General features: G+C 31.1%; 2 pseudogenes; both read left to right on the top strand.

The window, feature by feature from the left end:
* The first annotated feature begins 3,252 nt into the window (after positions 1 to 3,252).
* Positions 3,253 to 4,631, top strand: LOC136061273 (G-type lectin S-receptor-like serine/threonine-protein kinase At1g11410; annotated as a pseudogene).
* A 1,086-nt stretch (positions 4,632 to 5,717) lies between these two features.
* LOC112031543 (G-type lectin S-receptor-like serine/threonine-protein kinase At1g11410) lies at positions 5,718 to 8,744 on the top strand (annotated as a pseudogene).
* Positions 8,745 to 12,774: the final 4,030 nt, after the last annotated feature.

Raw genomic sequence — 12,774 nt, 5'->3', positions numbered from 1 at the left:
ACAATATTGCATATTTTTTTGCAAATGTGTACGGTATAATTATTTACAATGTAAATCTTACATTGATTCTAAACAAACGTGTATAATATAATTGTCTACAATATAAATCTTACATTGATAGTATAATGCAAATATATAATTGTCCTAAACTAATAGATAAAACTATTTTAAGCAATAATAATTAAAATTAACTTAACAACAAAATTTAATATGCTCATTTTATTAAGAAAAAAATGTTAAATGAACTTATAGTTTAATTGCTAGTAGGTACTATGAACAAATTTGTAATAAGAAAACCATGTTGACCCTCAAGATTAATCTCTTATCTAAAATGCATTTTCTTACCGACTCCTTTAAAAAAATCCTAAAGCCGCCGCTAACTCTAACGGAGCAAACTATAAATAGTTAAAAAAGAAAATGACAAGTTTATGTAAAAATAACAAACAATTAGTTACGGTCAATAATGTCATGTATACACAGGATATATAGTGATGGTGAAGAGTGTGAGAAATATTGTAGTCTTAGAATAACTCGGGTTTAGGATTCAGATATTATTATTCGACCGACAGTACGTGGTCTTACCTTACATGATTACATTTTACGTAACCATTGACAGATGGAAGCAAAGTCAATATCTATGTCAACTCTCGTCAAAATTTCATTCACGCCAGCTTTGTTAGCCGTGTGGGACGTGCAATAATCTATATAACGTAGGGCCCATTTGGTTAATTCAAGGCAGTAAAAAATAAATAAAAATAAAACTAATTCGGTGAGAGGTGTCCTAAACTTTCCATTTAAGAACAATTTATTTAGTTGAAATTAAAAACTTTTTACTTAAAGTATTGTAGAAAAAAGCTAAAAGTTAGCTAAATAGTATAATAAGACCCATAAATTTGACAAAAAATGCAATGAAACTCATAAATAATAGCAAAAGTAAGCTAAAAACTTTAATAAATACTTAAGCTTTCATCACTTCCCAAACGCACTAATCTTCCAATCATGGTAGGAATACATGTGTTTCTCTTTACATTATCACATAAGAAAACTTTGTATTTACATGAATAAGTTCCAAAGTGGTTTTTCCATCAAAGATGTCCATTTTTGGTTTTCAACTTAATTTGTTAACAAATCTTGAATATCATGTTTATTGCTTTCGTATTTATTGCTTTTAAGATTTGTTACTTAATAACTAGGTGACTTAAGAATAAATCCATAATTTCAGTAAATAAATCATCTATAGGTTTTTTTTAATAATTAGGTAATTAGGGGAGTGGAGATTTGAATTTTAGATATCTCTGTTGAAAACACCAAAATGTGCTAACTAGTTGAATTATAAAACTCTTGGCAAATATATATTTTTATTAAATTTTGTAGATGATAAACAATCAATTTTAAATATATATATATATATATATTTAATTCTTGAATATTAAAAAGTGTTTGGTTCATACTTGTGAACCTTAAATATGAAAACTTGGTTTGGTCCACGTACGTAAGTTGCACTTAGTGGAATTGCCTTCTTCTTTCTTATTTCTTCTACCTTTTATTGTTCTCTTCATCTTCTTCTTTTTCTTTTATTATTATTATTACTATTTTATGGATGCCCTTAAAGCATTTGTTTTAGAAATTTTTTATAAGAAAGGAGAAAAAAACTTTTTTTTTTTTTTTACAATTTTTTATATTTCTATAAACGTAGTATCAAAATTATTCTAAAATAGTTCATTAGTAAATGCCCTAAAGGCACTCATTAACTGGATCTTTTTTTAGCAGTATTTTTTATTACACAAAGTTTTTTTTGCACAATTTTACACAAACCCTAAAAGAAAGTTGCTTTTTGGGTGTGTAAAATTATGTAAAAAAAAACTTGTGTGCAACAAGTTTAACCTCTTTTTTGTTAAGAAAGTAGAAGTACGTAAGTAATGAAATGTCTGCAATCAGTGGTAGCTTTAGGGTTCTTTCTAAGGTAGTCAGTAAAAAGATGAACCTTAAGTAATAGATGAATCTTGTTACAAATTTTCTCATAGTAGTAGTAAGAGAATAAAAGATAAATTATAAGTTCAAAGTTCATTTGAAATATTATTTCTTAATACAATAAATATACTAATTATTGTTATTAAGATTAAATCTTGGAAGTCATCTATATATTGTTTCTAAATACAATAAACATGCTATTTTCTTTAATCATCACTGCATTGAATAATTTCATCTCTTAGTTTATTTCAAATTTGTTAAAATCTATTTTTATTATACATAAAAGTTTTTTTTTTTTTAATAGAATTTTACACAAACCCTAAAAGAAAGTTGCCTTTTGGGGTGTGTAAAATTGTGTAAAAAAACTTGTGTGCAACAAGTTTAACCTTTTTTCTTTTTCTTTTTTCTTTTTTTTCTTTTGTTTTTTTGTGTTGAGAAAATTAGTAGAAGTACGGAATGAAATGTCTGTAGTTAGTGGCAGTTTCAGGATTCTTTCTAGGGGAGTCAATAAGAAGATGAATCTTAGGTAAAAGAAGAATCTTGTTACAAATTTTTCCATAGCAGTAGTAAGAAACTAAAAGATAAATTATAAGTTCATTTGACATATTGCTTCTTAATACAATGAATATACTAATTATTTTTTCTAAGATTAAATCTTGAAAATAATCTGTTATTTCTAAATACAATAAGCATATTAATTATTGTTGTTAAGTAAACTTTAATTATTACGGCTTATAATAATTCCATCTATCTGTTTATTTCAAATCTTTTAAAGTTTAAATGAGTTTTTATTTTTTATTTTTTATTTTTTTATTTTTTTAGTTTTTATGTTTAAGATTTACAAATATCTATTTTTGTTGTTGGGCTTATTAATTTTTTTTAAAGGACCAAGATATTATTAAGAAGATCATATTCAAAACTTATTTCAGTAGTGAGTTCTAGTTAGCTCAACTAGTAAAATGTCTAATAGTTCAATAAGAGATCTGATATTCAATAAGAGATCTGATATTTAACAGTTCAAAAATATTAAATATAAATTTTTAGTTTTTGCTAGCTCTGGGGTTTCTTTTGAACCCCTAACTGTTCAACGTATCGGCCCTGCGGTAGTTTGGTATTCAAGCACCATATCTCAATCTGTTTCATACTAAAAACAAATGTCGATGGTAATTATGTGTCATGAATAGTGAGCTTCGGCTTGAGGTATTAAAATGAAGTCACATGCATGCATTTAGATGCTTTGCTTTCGTACTCTCATGTCCAACAATCTTCATTGGAAAAACCATGAGTCCTGCTAAATCCTTATTGAAATCAGTATTAATATTACTTCTCTCCCTTCTTTTCCCAATTTGCATTTCCCTTGATACCCTAACACCAGACCAGCCCATCAAGGATGGTCAAACTCTAGTCTCAAACCAAAAAACCTTTGCACTTGGATTTTTCAGCCCTGGCAATTCCAACCGCCGCTACGTTGGAATTTGATATTACCAAATTACCGAACAAACCATTGTGTGGGTTGCAAATAGAGACAATCCACTCAATGATAGCTCAGGAATTCTATTCATCAACAGTCAGGGAAACCTTGTCCTTCACACCAAAAATCAAACTCTTCCTATTTGGTCCACGAATATTGCTTCAGTCTCATCAACAAACTATTCTATCTCTTTGGCTCAGCTCTTAGATGTTGGAAATCTTGTTTTGGTTCAACAACACAGCCAAAGGGTCTTATGGCAAAGCTTTGATTATCCCACCAATACTATTCTTCCTTTTATGAAAGTTGGGCTGGACTGGCAGACTGGGTTGAGCCGGTATTTAACATCTTGGAAGTCTAAAAATAATCCAAAAATGGGCAAGTACTCATTAAAAATTGATCCAATTGGGTACCCCCAGTTGTTTTTATACAAGGGTCAGACTCTATTGTGGCGGGCCGGATCTTGGAGTGGCCAAGGATTGACCCGTGCACCAGAAATGAAATCTAAATTATATAATTGCCCCTTGAATGTTAGTTTTGTGAATAATCAAGATGGAATCACCATTATGTATAGTATAATTGAGCCCGAAGTTTACTCTAAAATTATTTTTGTCTTAGGTGAATCAGGAACATTTGGGAGGTACACTTGGGTCGATGGTAAATGGGTCAGGTTTTGGTTCAACCCAAAAGAGTCATGTGATATATATTTAAAGTGTGGTCCAAATAGTTACTGTGACCCATACAATGGGGACGAGTTTGAGTGCATGTGCTTACCCGGGTTCAAACCCAAGTCACCTCTTGATTGGCGCTTTGGAGATGGGTCAAGTGGGTGTGTAAGGAACCAAGGGGTGTCCATATGTAAGAGCGGAGAAGGTTTCGTCAAGTTGGCATGTGTGAAGGTGCCTGATACTTCAGTAGCACATGTAGACATGAGTTTAAGTTTGAAAGAGTGTGAACAGGAGTGCTTAAGGAATTGTTCTTGTACGGCTTACACAAGTACAGATGAGAGTGAAGAAGGGATTGGATGCTTGATATGGCACGGGGACTTGGTTGACATAAGAACATTTTCTGATGAAGGACAAGATTTATACATACGTGAGGATTCGGTTGTACTAGGTAATACTTTAAGTAATACATGTCAATGTCTTTTTAATTATTGCTACCACATTAATTGCTTGTGTGCTTAGGTTAACTATAGTAGAAAGGTACTACTGACATGTAACCAAAAAAAACCCGATAGAAGAAAATGGTAGGATGCTTAGATGAAATCACATTAATTGCACACTTGGTACACTAAATGAGGATTACAAAACGAAAGTAATGGTAATCTTTATTACTAGGAATAAAACTTGCTTAAATTGTATTTTAAGAAACATCTTACTTATACAATTATAGTTCATAATAAATAATATTTTTTTTTAAATTTGAGAGAGAAATCAGTTATTATTTTTTTTTTTTTCATAATTTTTAGGTATATATGGAAAAATTTGTTTATTTGGAAATACATTAATTTTAAAAATTACTATACCTACTAAGGAATTACTATTACAACTATTTTAGAGGAGAATACTTATTTTTCATTTTAAAGAATAGGCATTCACAAAGAATTACTATTCCTTATATTAAAAAGATAACCAAACTACCGAATAGCTAAACCATTAGAATAACTATTGCATTACTCTCATAAAAAAATTAAAAAAAAATTATTACATTACAGTGCTCATTACAATCTACCAAACATACCACTTTTTATTCTAACATGATATAATAGCTGTCTCAAATTTCCTAACACTTTCTAATATTTAGCACATATAGAGAGAATCCAGATTTTATGCATATTGCAAAGAATTTATACATAGTTTTGTTAAACCTTCCAAAAACGATATCATAATCTTCGCATTTCTGTCTTCTCTTTGTCTTACATTTTTCCAAACTTTTAAGAAACGGTTTGACAAGTTAAAATTGTTTAAATTTTGTAAATTCTTGGCATCATAAGAATTTCTACAATTATATTCATTACTTTTGTCCCGCTGCTATATATGTAACACTTGTTCCATCTGAGGTTGATGTTGTGAAAACCAATTTGCGCATTTTCTTTTTTAACGAGCACATTCTCCTTTAGCACATTGTTTCCTCCTTAGTCCTTACTCTTGTTTCCCTATAAAATTGCATCAATACTCACTATTTATGTTCAATTACCTTCTCAAATTTATGAGGTCACTATGAATAATAAATAAATATATATATTTTTCTACCTTAGCTCAATATGCCAAGAAAAATGGTCTTTGCGAAAAACAAGGATATTGGCAATTCTGGGAGTTTCTGTTGCTGTAATGGTTCTTTTTGTGGTCTCCATTGTGTATCAGTTGGTAATGAAGAAAAAAAGAGGTAAGCAAGTCTTTCCTCGGTCTTTTGTTCGAAGTGAAGTAGTTTCTTTCACTTATTTTTTGTCGCTAAGTCTAGTGAAAAAAATGCTAGAAAGGTGACTCAAGAGTGCATTTGGCTTTTACTTATTTTTGGTAGATTATCTGCATAGTATTTAGTAAAAGATATAGGTTTTGTTAAATTTAAATTAAAGGCTAACAAAAAATTATTTAAAAAAAAAAAAAACTACATTTTTCTAAAAAAAGTTAAAAGATAGATTATTTGAATAAAAAAAATCCTAAAAAAAAAGGCAAAAAACTACAAATGTAAGAGAGTTTCTAAAAGAATGGAATAACATGAAATAGAATATGATTTATAAAAGAATGAATGGAAAGTAAAGAAATATAAAACTTTATTAATATACCATTTACCTTTTGTTTTTCCTTTCTCAAAGATAGGGATGAAAGCAATATTTACCTCCATTTCATCAAAGGAATGAGGATGAATGTTTATTAGAAAATAAACAGAATGTGCATTCTTTCATTCGCATGAGAGAGAGAGAGAGAGAGAGAGAGAGAGAGAGAAGAAAAAAGAAGAAGGAAAAAAAATCCTCAACTCAAACGATTTTCAAATTTGTAGAAGTTAAAGGAAAATGTATTCCTAAAATCTACTACAAAATAGAGTTAACAAACAAGACAAAGAAACTACAAAATGCATATAATAAAGAGATGAAAAGGGCTTTTTTTTTTTTTTTTTCTTTTTTCTTTTTTTTTTCCTTTTTTGTTTTTTGGGTACTTTCGAATAAGTGATTTTCATTGCATAGTGGTATATTGAAGCAACCCAGACAATTTCATAAATGCTTGTCCTTTAATCTATTGCCTCTCAGCCAATCTATATCCCAATGCATTGACTCCTTCCATTTGCACATTCTCTTATCTATCAAATATGAACGTATTAACTAATTATTTGTTAGTTGTTTTATAACAGGGAAGAGGCAAAGCACAGATTCATAGTGCCTGTAGTTTACCAAACTTAGAAGACTCTACAAGTAGAAGGGACCTTGATGGAACTAGAAGAGATTCAAATTTGCCAGTATTTGATCTAAAAAACATTATTGCAGCCACAGATAATTTCTTTGTTGCTAACATGCTTGGCAAAGGTGGCTTTGGCTCAGTTTATAAGGTATTCTCCTTATACAAGTGGCAACACCCAAGAAAATAGCTTAATCTTAGTTCATATGTGCTAATGCATCAGAAAATCCATCATAAATATTTAGGTGCATTAATAATTTTTCATGTACGACTTCATTAGGTGAAATTGGGTTTGCCCGAATAATCAACTGAATTATATTTCTGTCAAGAATTGTGTACTATGATAAAATAAGCTACGGATTTTTATTTCAAGGTTTGCTAGAAAATGGAATGGAAATAGCTGTCAAAAGACTATAAAAAAACTCAAGACAAGGAATAGAACAGTTCAAAAATGAAGTCACGCTAATTGCTAAACTCCACCACAGGAACTTGGTGAGAATTTTAGGTTGTTGTGTTCAAGGAGAAGAGAAGATGTCAATTTATGAGTATTTGCCAAACAATAGTTTGGACTCTTATATTTTTGGCACGTATTCTTTTCACATAAACTTCAAGCATCATGACCACGAAAATGGTCCTCCAAATTCAAACATCTTAATTCCTAGCATTGGGATTGTATATGTAGTCCTGAATGCAGGCTAATCTGAGTTCAAATATCTTATCTTAGATGAAACAAAAAGGTCATGGTTAGAATGGGGAAAGAGAATTGAGATTATTTGTGGAATTGCTCGAGGGGTCTTATATCTTCATCAAGACTCAAGATTGATAATTATACATAGAGATTTAAAGGCTAGCAATGTTTTACTTGACACTGCATTGAATCCAAAAATTTCAGATTTTGGTATGGCTAAAATCTTTAGCGGTGACCAAATTGAAGCCAATACAAATTGTGCTGTTGGAACATTGTAAGTGGGCTAAAGAAAAAATATACTGTTATAGTTTTCATCTGATTACTATACTAATATTATTATATCTCATAGGAGTACAAATTGCTACCCCTTTTTGCAAAAATGATAGACTTCTTTCAAAATATTTTTCAATTTATTTTTTTGATAACTTAATAGTTGGGAGAGGGGGGATTTGAACTTGGATGCCTCCTTTGAAAAAATCAAGAGGTTCTAGTTAAATTACTAGGCTCTTGGAAAATTACTTTTATCTTTTATTAGTTCAAATATTATGAGTAATGTTATTGAACAAATGATTTTCTTAAATAATTTTTGTTTAATCTTGAACTATGCTCAATAGTTTTCTTTAATTTTTTGTCTAATAATATGCAATGCTCAATAGTTTTCTTTTCATTGTATTATAACAGCGGTTATATTTCACCCGAGTATGCAATGCAATGATTATTTTCAATAAAATCCGATGTATTTAGTTTCGGGGTGTTGCTATTGGAGATCATTACTGGCAAAAGAAACACCAACTATTATCATAATGGTCCTTCCTCAAATTTGATTGGACATGTAAGTACGTGTGGAAACAATGATATGCAATAATAACCCTGTTGTATTGTATTTAGCCTAATATGAATATGTTGTTAATAGATTTGGGACCAATGGAAAGAAGGCAAAGCCATGGAAATAATCAATCCATTACTAGGTGAGACATACCTTACTAATGAAGTATCGAGATGCATTCAAATTGGGCTTTTGTGTGTGCAAGAACATGCAACAGATTGACCAACCATGTCGGCAGTTGTTTTCATGTTGAGTAATGACACACCCCTTCCTTCACCAAAGCAACCTGCATTCATTTTCAAGAGTACCTGCAATACTAAAGACCAAGCAACTATTGAAGGAGCTAATTCTATAAATGAAATAACAATTACTAAAATAGATGGTCGCCAAAGCTAAAGCCCCACACTCTTTGGAGCAATGTACTAATATGCCATTGCATCATAAGATTGACTTCCTCTAAATCTACTCTACATTATACACTATTATTTTATTATAGAAACCTAATATGTATAATATAAATTATGACAAAAAAGAAGATGCTATATGATGATACAACATGAAATGATATTATCTAGAACTTATGATGAATCACTACTATCTTCTCTAAAAAAATAAGGTTCTATCAAGAGTTGCTAACTAGTATAGCTTTAACAAGGTTCTTGGCCACTACCATCTCCTTTTAACTACTTAATTTCCTATCGAGTGCTTTCTAAAAATTAATACACGAAGAGTTAAATTTTGTGTGGATAACTTCATCTATCTTCCAAATAAGATGTCCAAATTATATAGTCAAATTTTTATAATAATTGTTTGATCAGCGCGTCAAACTGGGTACAAATATGAGATTGATCCAAGCGGGTTTGAATCATAAATTTATTGGACTAAAACAATTCCTATAATCATATCCTTTTTTATGATTAGGCTGGGAGGGGTTAACGGATCTGCATCTAATGATTTTCCCATGCCTACTCCCTGTAACCATGAATCACAAATTTCCAACATAAGTCAGATCCAACAATTGCCGGTCTTTAACAGCTACACCACCTTGGTAACCCATAATATTTTAGGTCTTTAGCTGCAGCTCCACTATCTACCTATGTTCAGAACCACCTCCCTCTCCCCAGCAAAATTTGGTTCATTTTGATCCACCTCGGCCAAGGGCTAGAGTTGGGTCCCCCTGGTCTTATAATGATGATTGGGTCTCTTAGAAAGCTGCTAAATGAGGGGAAGGTCAGTTTTGACTATTGGAAACTAATATTCATCGTCATTGAGCAATGTTCATCTTGAAAAGGATGCAATGATTCTAGTTTTCCTAACTAAGCTCTATAAACTGCTTCACCAGAGGGAAAACTCCCTAAATGGTGATTGATCTCATTTACAAGAGAAGAAAGGGTTACGTGTTGGGTAAGGTTGTCCATTTATTAGATATTAGACTTTCTGCATGAAATTTTGTGCATTACACTTGCACTTCAAGGGCTCATGTGTCTCACATATGTCCAAACTGCCAAGTCCATTTGAGAGTTTTTTTTTTTTTTTTTTTTTTTTTTGTTAAGCCCAAATTGGCGTGAAAATTCCTTTTTTTCTTTTGTATTCACATCTCCTTATTTTACCTTTTGCTCGTTTCTCTATCACACACGTCGGCTTGGTCCATTCCACAATCGATAACAAATTGAGTAAGCTGAATTTAAGCCCAGCCGTGGGCCTTTAGTTGTCTCACTAGATATTTTTTTGGTGGGCTCGTGTTGGCGGATTTCTTAGGCTAGCTTTATGATTTTTATGGACTATAATAATGGTTTTAGGCTGACTTTTTGGGCCCAATTTTAGCCTACTTCACATATCGATTTTGCCAAGCACATGGGCAACATTTATGGGTTATGGGCTGACTTGCTCAATTTTATGGCTAGAGTAATAGGTTTTGGTATTTGTCATTTTTTTTTTTTAATAAAAGATAAGTGTTTTCATGGCCCCTAGATGTGCAAAAGTATCCTCGACAATCTTCTAATCCAATAGATTTCCATGGTCACTACCCTTTTTTCTAAAAACTTGAATATTACCACCACAGAACCTGCAGTATAATGCCCCACCCTATTGCCAAAATTGGGGATCAAAACACCTACATGTATAATTTTTTTACCCGTGTCAACTAAAAACTTGATGAATGACTTAGTCAATTCCCTAACATTTATGATTTTTCTCTAGTCCCATTGCTACTTCTATCTTAGAAAAGTGCTTTCTAACTAATTAGAACTTAATAAAAAGTGAACCAAACTAAATTCCTGTCAATGATAAACTGAAAATAATAAACTTAAATTCTTCCTGAACACAAATTGGCTACTTATGATTTGTTTTTATGTGAACTTTTCCGCTATTCAATTTTTAATGTTCAACAAATAGTCACCTTCATTCCATAGAAAGCTCAAGCAATTAAAGTCTTCCCGGTAATAAGTAGGGTGATAAGGAACATGATACCATGCTGAGGACATATGCTGACGTTCATGCGGTTTGCAGCTCATTTCAAACCATTCTTTGGCTTCATTTTGTAGCGTCTTCATTGAGAGCAAAATCAGATCCCTAAAATCACCATATCTCCTGTTATCACGAAGCAAATATGCAGCACGTTTCTGCAGATTACCTGTCAGCATCTCAGTCTCAGCTAGGGGTGACAATAAATTAAAAATTTATACTAAAAACTTAAAAAGTAAGTATAAGAATTAAGTTTAGTGTCCAATTACACTGAATTCATCTAGACATTAAACTTAATCTAAGTCCAAAAAGTAAAAACCTCTTATAGTCATTATTACACGTTAAAGCGTAACCCAGCGGTGATAAATAATGATATCTTTTGGTGTTTTATGTCAACTTCTCCTTCCCATGTTTCTCCAAAAAAAAAAAAAAGCTTCTTTTGATTATTTACTTATTAAAAACAAAAAAAAAAACAAAAAAACAAAAAAAAAAAGTGAACTAATTATCAACTTCTCCTTCCCATGTTTCTCCAAAAAAAAAAAAAAGCTTCTTTTGATTATTTACTTATTAAAAACAAAAAAAAAAACAAAAAAACAAAAAAAAAAAGTGAACTACTTCGTCAATTATTGCAAAAGTTATGGTCATGATTGTAAAAAAACTATTATAAATATGACGTTAAGATCTTTGTAATACAATATTATTGTCTACACTTTTTTATAAGAAAAACTAAGGTTCAAATCCTTTTCTCATTGTTATAATCACCAAATTTAAAAAATAAAATAAAAAATGATTATCAATATGTCATGGTTTGGCATAATTAATTAAGAATTCAATATTGCAACCAAAACCTCTTGGTTGAGGAAAGGAGTGGATGGCCTCCTAGAATTTCATTGACCAATGTAAAAAGTCAATTTAGCTCTAAACTAGTTTGGAGTTCTCTTCTTCCAACTCACTATATGGTGATTGAAGAGACCACCCATTTATAGTTTTAATCATACGACTTTTGTAAATGATATATGTGAACGGTCTTATAAATCATCAAGTAGTGAGTTAGAAAAGATAGCTCTACACTAGTTTGGAGTTATAACTTTGACAATCATGCCATCATTTATGTAATTAAATGGCTAAACACTTTGAGAAATGAATTTGCAAGTATTCATTTAATTCTAAACTTTTATCTAGCAAAAAATGAAAAAGAAAAAAGAAGATTAATAATAGGCTTTTACAAGCTCTTAAGCCATATAAATTCCATATTACAAGCATTTTGACACTCCTTTCTTAATTGAGTTTAAATTCAAATTGGATGTGAAATTGTTGTTTTGCACCCTTTAATCCTAGCACGCCACATTAGCATATTAAAAATTAGTGAATAGGTAGTGTCACACACAATCACAACTCATCAAAACCCATATGCATTCTCTTTCTATAACTCTCACCAGGTGTTGTCATTGTCCCTAGCGATGGCTCTCACTCTTTCTCTCTCACACCAACCCAAACCCATGGCTGAGCCTACTTGTTCAGCCTTTCAATTTCCCTCTCCAAGCCCAAATATGGGTTATACATAACTGATGTTCTCCTCATTTAACATTTGCTTTCTTGTGGAAAATATGCATAATAAACTAGATCTAAAAATGTTTTTCATATACAGAAGAAAGCAAAAGTTGAGAGAGGTGATGAGAGAGAGAGGGAAGACTCATTTGTGCCACTATTTTCACCCTAAGACTTTAGAATGTGGTTCCTATGCTATTGTTGTATGAGTTTTTGCTCTAAAGTTAGGGTTTCAAGTGTAAATCATGGCTTGTTATGTTTGATTTGATTTGGGGATTTATATCAAACTTAGGATGCTCATAAGGACTGACCTAAGCATAATGGTTGAGGCCATTATCCCTAACAATGTCAAACTAACAGTTATGGTTAAATTTGCTTTGTTTATGTAAAATGAAGTCTTGCTTTTATCATTATC

The sequence above is a fragment of the Quercus suber genome, unplaced genomic scaffold, assembly GCF_002906115.3.
Source record: "Quercus suber isolate HL8 unplaced genomic scaffold, Cork oak 2.0 scaffold_2, whole genome shotgun sequence".
In the NCBI taxonomy this organism is placed as follows: Eukaryota; Viridiplantae; Streptophyta; class Magnoliopsida; order Fagales; family Fagaceae; genus Quercus; species Quercus suber.
The sequence above is the reverse complement of the archived record's forward strand: the minus strand, read 5'-3'. Positions and strand labels throughout refer to the sequence as shown.